Here is a 12,035-nt window from a genome sequence, read left to right as displayed (position 1 = left end):
AACATTTAATTAAAACTATAAAGGCCTGATAGAATTAAATTTAGTGTTGCCACTTTTGTGCCGATGGACCGACTTTTATGAATTCGATAAAACATGTTTGTACCAAATTGTGCTTGCTGTAATGGCTATACATTGCTTTAAGAAATGTTCAGAAATTATCTTGAAACTTCTAAAAGCATTATATTCGTACCACTGGAAATTGATATTAAATAATTATCTATTCATTCACCATTTTATTTCAAGGTTCTAACACTCCGACTGTTGCTTTTAAGGCGAGATATCCGAGTCCTGATAGCAATCTTATTGGAAAGACTCTAAAATTCAAAACCCGTATTATTGATTATGGTGGCGGCTACAGCACAACTACTGGAATCTTCACTGCTCCTGTCTTTGGTTTGTACCTATTCAACCTACAAATATGTCCAGAAAACGGTGCATCTATTCATTTGTACATCAAAGCAAAGAGTGGTAAAACAATTGGAGATCTGAATTCTAGCAACAAATCGGGAAAGGATGGGCCATGCGTATCAGCAAGTGGTGTAGAATTTCTGTCGCAAGGTGAACGGGCATGGGTGTATTGTACGTCGGCAAGTTCAAGTGGTGATGTTGTGTGGACCGGTAACGCCGGAAATAGCTTTTCCGGAATTATGATTCACACATGAAATGCATTTGTTATATTTATATGCTTAACTATAGACGTATATGCTGTATTGTGTGTATAACGGACGCGATTCAAGTAAAAATTTTTCTGTATTACTGTTCTGAAGCGAAGTATTGTTATGCCCCACCTAGGGGCATTATGTTATCGGTCTGTGCGTCCGTTCGTCCGTCCGTCCGTCTGTCCCGCTTCAGGTTAAAAGTTTTTGGTTAAGGTATTTTTGATGAAGTTGAAGTCCAATCAACTTGAAACTTAGTACACCTGTTCCCTATGATATGATCTTTCTAGTTTTAATGCCAAATTAGAGTTTTGACCCCAATTTCACGGTCCACTGAACATAGAAGATGATAGTGCGAGTGGGGCATCCGTGTACTATTGACACATTCTTGTTTTCTTATGTCAATGTACCTTTTCCTCAATAAATGTTTTTCTCTTGTTTATATCATTTATTCTTCAGAATTTAAGTTAAAGAGCGGTAGTTGTTGATGCTTACAAATAAAGGTTAAAAACAGATCCTGCTCCACATGTGGCACAGGTGGTGTTGTAAGAAAATGTATTTATTGTCTTAAAAACTGTCTGTTCTCTGTACAAATGTCATTGTGATTTTCATCTTGGGTAATAGAGTGTAGATTATGACTGATATTTCAAGGCTACGATTAATTGCAGTGGCTAGGATATCTGGAAACAGTTGCATTCTACTTATGCCCGTAACGCTTTCCATTATTTTGTTGCCGATTTCAAACTCTGCATACTGAAACACATAAAGGCAAGATGAATTGGATTTAGAAATAAATAATACTTTTATTGTCGAAAGTACCAATGTGTTATGTCCTGATACCGTAAAGATCATATTGAAATGATACACGAATATTTAATAACTAAGTAACATGTACTAGCCACACTAGTATTGTGTATCATAAAAGTTTAAGCTTTCTTGGTTTTATTGAATGCTATTTGTTTAATCTCAAATTATAAGTTATTGTCATGTCAAATATTTATGCTCTTCGGGACCCTTAATTGGAATAAAAAAAATCATTTGTAATGGCATAGCAATCTAATACTGCAGATATCTGACTTGCAACACTGTCAGGCACATTAAACACAACGCAGTGACGTTGTAAATAATGTTGTTATTTTTTTAATCAGAAATTAACAACAAAAATTAAAATATTCATTTTCTGTTTTCCTAAATGTATTTTATAATAATAGTAAATATAAAAGGTCCTTGTGTTAAATGTTAAATATAAAAACCAATGTTGGCATTTGGTATTTTTTTAACATTTTCGCTCAATGTTCTTATTTCTCAATGTATCATTTTCAATTGATCTTGGTAATTCTTTGCGTTGAGTTGTGTAGCCAATATGTACCTTCCTATGATAAATAATCTAATCTAACAATAATTATTATAGCTCGTTTCAGTAGAAATGGGTTGCTATCATACAGTTTTAGAGACGGTTTAGTTCTAGTTGTGGGATTAAGATTTATAAAAAAAAATTTAATCAGAATATTAATATAGATTTTAACTTTTTATAATAGAAAATCATTAAAATGCCCCACATTTAGCGATTATTTAAATAAGTAGGATATTACGGAAAACCACGTCAATCAATTCATGCATCTTACATCTTGTGAATATAGTTATATCGGAAAAAGCAATGTCTCAAGTACAAATGTCAAAGGAGAAGGTAAGAATTTAGGCCAAATCACTCATTCAAACTGTCAATGACTTGTCCAAGCATGCGGTACTTCTGTGCAATGTTATAGCACTGTTGCAGTGATGTTTAAAATTGTATGTTTTATGGGTTATATAGAAATAAGAAGATGTGGTATGAGTGCCAATGAGACAACTCTCCATCCAAGTCACAATGTGTAAAAAGTAAATAGTTATAGGTCAAAGTACGGCCTTCAACACGGAGCCTTGGCTCACACCGGTCTAATCTATATAAAAAACGAGAAACGAGAAACACTAATGAAACCACATCAACAAACGACAACCACTGAAACAGGTTTCTGACTTAGGACAGGTGCCAACAAATGCAGTGGGTTTAAACGTTTTAACAGGCGCCAACCTTCACCCTAAGCTGAAATAGTAGTGTAACATTACAACATAGAAAGACACACTATACAATATCAATTGAAATGGCTTGTACGACTTTGACCCCATCAGAGCTATAGAAAAACAGTACATTAACGGGTGTTACACGTACACTTTTTAGATGATACACGGACACTTTTTAGTTGTTACACGGACACTTTTTATGAATAGAATCACTCGTGCATATCAGTGAGTTCATGGGCACTTTAAATTTCAATTAGATTTGAACTTTTTGTTTCACCAACATATTTCCTGTCTTTTTTATTAAAATATTTACGTTGGCATCACTATCTATATTTTTCTATTTTTCTTCAATCAATTCCAGTATATTACTATTCATATCAGTACACTAAGGGATTGACCATTTAACTTCAAAAGGGGGGTTATGGTTTTTTCCTAAAAAAATATTCTGATCCCCAATTTTATGAGAAAAAATATATTGTGGTCAAGCAGATGACAAAATAATATTCTGATTCCTGATTTTCTAAATACCGTATATAATAGTGCTAATTTCGAAAAAAAATATTTTGGTGATTGCGTTGAAAAACTAAATAATTTTCTTACTCAGAAAAAAACATACCCCCTTTTGAAGCTAAATGGTCGGTCCGTAAATGTATTTTTTTTTTCAATATTTGGACATGAAATAGTATTCTGGACAATGCTAAAAGTAAAGAAATGCTGGTACCGACGTTTATATTTCAATAAAAAAGACCAGAAATATAGTAGTTTATAAAAAAATCAAATCTAATCGAAAGATAAAATCCCTACCTCACCAATGCACTATTGGTCCTATAAATAAAAAGTGTCCGTGTAATACATGTTTAAATAGGCAGCAAATCTTGAAGAAAATCATTCAACTTATGTCACCAATTTTGGACGGTAAGATGCGATTGAATCATATTGTAACACGTGTTTAATCCTGATCAACAGTATCAGAGACATATAAAAACCTATAAGCATGAACAATTTAAAAAACTCCAAAATATATGCCTATATATATCTAATAACAAGACAAAATCCATTTTTTCATAACATTTCATTCACTAATGAAATAGGAAATTCATTCTTTTGATACATTTATATTGTTATTGAATTCATATATATTGAATACATATAATATTGAATTCATATATTTGGGTCAAACGTACGATTTTTATGATGTTTTAAGGGGGAATGGGGGTGGAATGGTGGAATTTATTTTAACCCCCCACCTCCCCTTTTCCGTTTTACTCCAAATAAAAATCAAATGTTAGCTTGCTCACCTCTGAAAACTTTTTCATACATAACTTACTTGCGAAGTTGCATTTCAAAAAGTCTTAAATGTGTACGACATTCATCTTTTACTTGACATGGTTCTTTTTTATGAAATTATTAGATTCTTACATTAACTGGTATATGGCCATTTAAGTTTCTAATATGTTTATTTTGCTTCCTCTTATAAATGCAAAATGTACTACTTCTTCCTTGAAACGTCGTATAAGTCAGATAAAAAACAAAGGTAACAAAAAACAGGCCGGAAACAAACTGCCGTATAGTTCTTCTGCACTTGTAGTCAGGTCAAGGTCCTCGGCTATCGCCTCGGACCTTCACGTGACTACTCGTGCAGAAAATCTATCGGGCAACAGTTGTTACCGGCCGGGTTCTTTGTAACCTTTGTATTGTATCTAATACTGGGTCCGACGACTTACAGAAAAGAGCGACGATTTACAGAAAAGGACCGAAAAGGACCAAAAAGAATAGAAAAGAACCGAAAAGGAATTCTATTTTTTTTTGCAAGCGAAGGAGACTAGCAAATTGCAAAATCATTAAAGTCTATAAATGAAAAGATAGTTTCCAAAAAAACTTTCTTATTAGGTTTTGAAACCTTATATTGCGACAGGACTAACTTACATTTGAAAAATTACCCTCTTATTATTAAAGGTAGGGTCGGATGCCTATCTTATATACTACAAATTACAAATAGGGGCTATTCAAATGAGTTTTGAAAAAGCTCATACATTAATTTATATGTTATATCTATATCAGTATTTAACAATATCGACTGCATCTTTCATCCGCTTTCTCTTCCCTTTCCCAATCTGGTAGATTTTTTGCCTCTCCAATCTGTATAGACTTAATCAATTTTCTATCTCCATGTGCATTTCCTCACTTTTTTCATTCTCCTTAGATCTCTTGTTTAATTTCTCTTTCTACTTCATGCGTCTTACTATCTCTCTGGCACCCTTTCTCATTTAACTTATAAATATATAGACGAACTATTTACATATATATACATATAATTACATTAAATTGCGCACAGGTTTTTTTATTTGTTAATAATCTCCATGCACAAGTTATTGCTATTTAAAAAATATAATATGCATATGAACAAATATTTTAATAATAAGATTAAAATCCTTGATAAAAAATATAAATGATAATTTATCATACTGGTCCAATTTTAATTTTTTAACTTCGACCAGGCCTTGGAGAAGACATTTTCGAAGAAAGAACTTAAATAACACAGAAGTGTACTTTCTAGCTCATCTAGCCTTAAGCGTCATGCCAAGTATTGTCATTACTTAAAACCATTGGATATCAAAAAACCATTAGAAGTCTTCTAAGAAACAATTTCGACATTTAAACGAAATCTTTTACTAATGATACTGGGAAGATCCATAACTAATTTACAGTTTTTGTGGTCAAACCCAAGTAAGAAATGACCACCACAAAGGATCATAAATAGAACCATACACATAGTACATGCATGCAGGTTGTCAGATACCATCTCGCATATTAAAATCACATCATGCAGAAATGACCTAATGTGTTCCTCTCCTAATTATGAGTTTTGCTGCAATATCCAAAATCAAAGTTGTGGAACATATTTTATTAGAATCGTTGGTAATCCATGCAATTAGTGTCTCCTCCATGAGAGTCTTGAACATTAAAACTAAATATTAAATAAACGACACTGCTAATTTTTAGTGTTTGGTACAGGTTGGCTATCACTGTACAACACAGTTTAACCATGGAAGTATTATATGTCAATATTATACTTCCATGGTTTAATATAGAACCCTATGGGAAAAACAGAGAACTATTTTTGTCAGAAAACACTGTCAAACATCCAAATATACTATCTACACTGATCTGTGTCCACACTTTTATAGTTTTAAAATAAAACGAAAAACGCAGAAAGGGAGAAAAATCAATATTTAAGGACAATTTATATTAAGGAGTTGATTTCCAATTAAGTTATCTTAACATATTTGTTGGTCGTATATGGCTGATCTATTTCCGCAAACATTTTTCTTCAAATCTATAATACTTTTCAATAGTCAAAAATCAAGTTTACAGTTTATTTAATAGTCAAAAATCAAGTTTACAGTTTATTTATTTAATGACAATTAGTCGCATCTGGGACTTACATGAATAATACAGTCTCTTGGTCACAGGTTGTTAATTCCTTCATTTTTTTTTAAATTCAAAGACTAATTGCTAGTTTTATTTAAAAACAACAACATTATTTTATTAAAATGCTTATTGTATTTCGATACTATGCGAATAAAAGTCTTTGATGTGTCCATCAAAAGGCACATTTTGTTTTATGGTGTATAACAGGAGTGATTTATATTGTACAGTGTGCAAATGATTACTTGTACATATATAAAAATTTTTTTTTACTGAAAACCAAGTTATAATACTGTCTTTTTTTTGTGTGTCCACATATCCCTATAAAATGTACAATCTAAGTTACAGTTATGCGTTCATTTATTACGAGGAATTATTAACAATATCAAAATTTCGTGTGTATATAAATATGAAATAAATATATGTATGCTCTTTTTGGTTCCTTTTCGGTTCGTTTCTGTTGTTTTTGGTCCTTTTCGGTCCTTTTCTGTAAATCGTCGCTCTTTTCTGTAAATCGTTGGACCGTCTAATACTTGACTCAATCAAAAAGACTTATAGGTCAGACAATACTTGGTCATGTTTTATGAAGATTTAATGGGATTTAAATCTTCATAAAACATGACCAAGTATTGTCTGACCAATTTAGAACATATTCACACTTTAGCACATACTTACAACTTCTCGCCCGATCAAATTGCTAGAATTTGCCTTCTAATTTTCATAGTACATACTTTTCCCGTGTACTAAGTAACTACGCATGAATGACCACAAATGTTAAGATTTCATTGTATCGTTATCAAGATATTAAAACAAAAATTGCCACTGGCTATTTTGAAGTAAAATGCTGTGTTCCAATTAAATTAAATAGTTTGTAATATAGTTTTCACATTGATTTTTAAATATCCTATTAAAATCTTTGGATCTAAAAAATGTTTTCGACGATTGCAAGTTTCTTTCATTTAAATAAAGAGTAACACATATGTTTTTTTATACCTTGATTAAAGTACAACGCCATCTTAAAATTGTGATAATGTATCATCCATGCAATTACTTTGTACACAAAGAAAAATGTGTACTATGAAACCTTGTGAAGGGAAATAAAGGAAACTTGATATATTTCGTCATGAATTGATTGATTGATTGATTATTGGTTGCTTAAATCCAGTGGCAAACGATGTCATGAATTGAAAAACCGTAATAATGACTGAAGAGAATGTGCCACCTATATATATATATATGTATATACATGTTCTGATACATCTTTTAGTTTTTACTTTGAAATAAATTTATTATTGCTTTAGTTTTACTGTGAAATTGAAATTTTTTTTCAACACATGTAAAGCTTCCACTGTAATTTAATTATTGCCTGCTTTTGGTTTGGTCAATTTATTTTGTCATCTTACCACGTAAAGAAGTACATGTATAGTAAAACACCGCTTTATACCAATAAACATACTTACACCAGCAACTACCATCTTTTCATTCTAGAGACAAGGGCCTTTTGATATCACATATTTTACAATGATACTAGTGAGTAGATTTACAAAACTTCGTTAATGAGCTCCGTTTTACAAACTCCTGTGATACAAGTAGTCAGCCAAAATAAACTATCAATAGACCAATTAAAAGATTACTCGAGTTGTAAATATGTCCTAAATTGGATAGTCTATGAAAAGGTATAGTATATACCTTTTCATAGACTAACCTAGACTTCAAGTGACCTTACAAAATTACCCTTCCCCGTGTCTAGGTTAGTCTATGGAAAGGTATATACTATGAAATTTAGAGCGAGGGGCTTGCCCCGAGCTCTTAATTTCATAGTATATACCTTTTCATAGACTATCCAATTTAGCACATATTTACAACTCGAGTAATCTTTTAATTGGTCTATTGATAGTTTATTTTGGCTGACTACTTGTATCACAGGTGTTTGTAAAACGGAGCTCATTAACGAAGTTTTGTAAATCTCCTCACTAGTATCATTGTAAAATATGTGTTTTCAAAAGGCCCTTGACTCCAGAATGAAAAGATGGTAGCTGCTGGTGTAAGTATCTTTATTGATATAAAGCGGTGTTTTACAATACATGTACTTCTTTACATGGCAAGATGACAAAATAAATTGACCAACAGCAGGCAATAATTAAATTGCAGTGGAAGCTTTACATGTCTTAAAAACGTTTTTCAATTTCACAGTGAAACTAAAGCTATAATAAATTTGAAACATATAAATAGTATGCAGTGGCGGATCCAGGGAGTGGGGGTTTCCGGGGGTTGGAAAAAAACCCTTTTTTGGACGATCAATGCTTTTGAATGGGGACATAAATAATTATGGTTGGAACAACCCCCCCCCCCCCCCCCCCCCCCTTATCCAAGGTTGGAACCCCCTTTAAGAAATTGCTTGATCCGCCCCTGGTATGTCCCCATAGATAGTCTAGCGGATAAAGCAACTACCAATAGATCAAAGATACTAGGGTTTATGTTTTTATTTTTATTTCAAAGTAAATACTAAAAGATTTATCAGAACATGTATATATTTATACATATATAATTCGTCTAAACAACAGCCCAACAATGTTAGATCTGTAAATTTGCGGAAGCAAAATTTTTTGTTCTTCCCTGGCCGGGAATCGAACTCATGCATATATAGGTGGCACATTTTCTTCAGACATTATCAGGGTTTTTCAATTCATGACATCGTCCTAATCATGCATGAAATATTTGCCACTGGACATTAAATAACCAATAATCAATCAATCAATTCATAACGAAATAGATCAAGTTGCCTTAATTTTCCTTCACAAGGTTTCATAGTCCACATTTTTTGTGTACAAAGTAATTGCATGGATGATAAATTATCACAATTTTAAGATGGCGTTGTACTCTAATCAAGGTATAGGCATAAAGAACCATTATCCATAGACTAACCTAGACGAAAGAAACTTGCACTCGTCAAAAACATTTTTTAGATCCAAAGATTTTAATAGCAGGATATTTAAAATTCAATCTGAAAACTAATTCTAAATTAATTCGGAACACAGCATTTTATTTCAAAATAGCCAGTGGCAATTTTTGTTTTTATATCTTGATTACGATACAATGAAATCTTACCCTTGTGGTCATTCATGCTTAGTTACTTAGTACACAGAAAAAGTATGCACTATGAAAATTAGAAGGTAAATTCAAGCAATTTGATTGGACAAGAAGTTGTAAGTATGTGCTACTGTAATATTCAAAACTAAATAAGAATTCACTTTTTATAATGAAGTGAGTATATAACATAGGTAATGACCTGTACTAAGTTCAATTTTCGTATCGTTTATATGCCTTACGGAAAACCGACCTTATCCGGAATCGACTTTTGTTTTATCACTGGAAATGATTTTGAAATTTGAATTTCGAAACGAAGACAGGATATCAACAAAGAGAGTCAAGAAAATTGTTTGTTACACGATATATACTCACTTGGTAAGAATGATTAATCTGTTAAGATGAAACTTGTGCATTCATTGTGTGTGTTCAATCATAATCGGAATCAAATTACATCTGTTTCTGGAGGTGCGGATCAAGGTTTTGAAAAAAGGGGGCCCCAGCCCAAGGCAAGCAAACGTTTGGAGTGATACTTGTAAATAGTTTATACATTTATCTTATAAGTAGCTCCATAAGGGGGTCGGGGCCCCTAAATCCGCCACTGTTCAAGCATCTACGTACAACAATTATGAATTTGTTCATTAATATAAAAAAATTATAAGGATATGTGGCTTGTGTGTTTGATTGCCAATACACCTTATCGCTATTTGTCCACCATTACTGGCCATGGACATCACAAAAGTTCCGGGCTCCCGTAAAATGTTGACGTCGTCATAAAAAATATCTGATGCCACAATGGAAAAGTGATTGTTGTTTGACGTCAAAAGTCCAAGCAGGATAGTTTCTCGGGTCAAGCTGGAATAGCGATAAGGTGTATTATTGTATGACGTATGCTGACATAAAAAGTTCAAGCAGGACAGATTTCCAAATACTGAAATAGCGATAAGGTGTATGAGACAGCTATCCACCAGAATTTAAATGACTTGGATAAAAGAAATTATATAGGTCACTGTACGGCTTTCAAAACTGAGAAAACTAATGCCATATAGTCCACTTTGAAGCCTTGACAAACAAATGTAAAATTTTTCTCAACACAATTGAAACAAAACAACTAACTGCCTACATTAAATACACATTATGAAAAAGAAATTTGACAGACTTCAACAACAACTATTGCAATAAGCATGACTCAATACCTTGTTTCCGAGGCACACAAACAAGTTACAATAACACTAATATAAGCACCATTTGAGTATGGAGATTTTTTTTTATAGTAAAATCAGTGTATGTATGTATTTGCAAAACAGTAAATTAAATTTCCATTAACAGCTTAATGAACATTACAAAGACTATAAAAGACTTCAGTACAAGCAAGATAATATAAACTGTTGCTTAAAATTATATTTATTGCTTCATACACACAATGTACATACAATGTATCTTTATTTTTTAACAGGAGCTAAAAGAAAAGCCACAAAGGACAAGTTCAATATGCAGGTTTACAATTTGGAAGTGGCGCAGGTTCTTTGGAATGTCTACAACCTTTCAGGAGAATTTTTTTTTGAAGTAAGATTTTCATACAGAATTAGTTATTCCATATTTAATTCAAATATTTAGCATAAACAATGCATTACATTCAAGATTAAGGGCATACAATATAAAAAAAAGATATCTGGATATTTGAAAAAAATATTTTTTTTGTGACAAAATAGAAACAAGTTGTTTATTTAAATCAATCTTTTAGTCCGACAGTGTGCTTTCATAAACAACATATTTGCTTTCCTTTGAAGTATTTCAAATACATATAAACAACTCATTTAAAGACATCTGTTTGTTTCTCGGAAGTTAAGTTATATTATTATCATCATTGCGAAAACAATGCGTAACACTTCGATAAGTTATTATGTGCCTATAGTATACTTCTAGGACTGTATCATATGCCCTTAGATACAAATGACAAGTTATAAACTATGTCACTCTACAGAGTTTAACACTTAAAAAGGACAATAAGATGTTTAATGACATTATGTAGCAGGGCTTTTAAAGGCCCCTACATGATACAATGCATTTAGTGAAAACTAAAAAAAAAACAAGAAAAACAACAGCCTGATTTATACAAAACAATAAAAGAAAAAAAATATGATAGACAACAATCAACCAGTATAATGAAATAAGACTCTTGACTGGACACATATCTAGTCTAAAGTTTTTTATGTGTTTTTTTTTTTAATAACTAAATGAAGTTCAGCGTGGCATATTGCTCTCTCTTAACACGGTCAGCCATTTATCGTCCCCTTCCGACAGACTATCATCGTTATTTGTTTCAAAACTTTAAAGGGGAGGGGATGTATATCCTTCAGGCAACGTTAATCGTTCTATAATAAAAGAATATGCAAGAAGTTTATATATGAATGTAAGATTATTTTTTTTTCAGAAGCATGGCACAGCAAGAAAAAGATATAAGACACTACAAGACATTCCAAGTGATTTTGAATAAGACAATTGATTGACTTTTTCAATGTATTCTTAAATAAATCAAATAGTTGATGTAAAATGGTGTTTTGTTCTCATCTCTTCAGCCAATTATCAATGATTATTGACTTAAGATGTAACCCTATTAGAAGTGTAGTGTTTTAGTTTAGAAAGAGAAGTTGTAGTGAAAAATCTGAATTTGGGACACAAGTTTTAGTCAATGTAACTCGGAACTTAAAAATGTGTATAATGTTTGCATAATGTCCAATGGCATATATGTCATGCATGTTCAGGTTGACATTACCATATATGCATGATGTGTATAAGATA

At 32.0% G+C, this 12,035-nt stretch overlaps 1 long non-coding RNA gene across 2 annotated transcripts; it reads left to right on the top strand.

Moving 5' to 3' along the window:
• The first annotated feature begins 9,508 nt into the window (after positions 1-9,508).
• LOC127719968 (uncharacterized) lies at positions 9,509-11,787 on the top strand. Of its 2 annotated transcripts, XR_007990570.1 has the most exons (3): positions 9,509-9,611; positions 10,690-10,799; positions 11,668-11,787. It is a non-coding gene; the product is annotated as an uncharacterized LOC127719968 (long non-coding RNA). The 2 variants fall into 2 exon arrangements; XR_007990569.1 differs by lacking the exon at positions 9,509-9,611 and having other exon boundaries at positions 9,620-10,799.
• Positions 11,788-12,035: the final 248 nt, after the last annotated feature.

This window comes from Mytilus californianus, unplaced genomic scaffold, assembly GCF_021869535.1.
Source record: "Mytilus californianus isolate M0D057914Y unplaced genomic scaffold, xbMytCali1.0.p SCAF_11, whole genome shotgun sequence".
Taxonomy (NCBI): domain Eukaryota; kingdom Metazoa; phylum Mollusca; class Bivalvia; order Mytilida; family Mytilidae; genus Mytilus; species Mytilus californianus.
The sequence above is the reverse complement of the archived record's forward strand: the minus strand, read 5'-3'. Positions and strand labels throughout refer to the sequence as shown.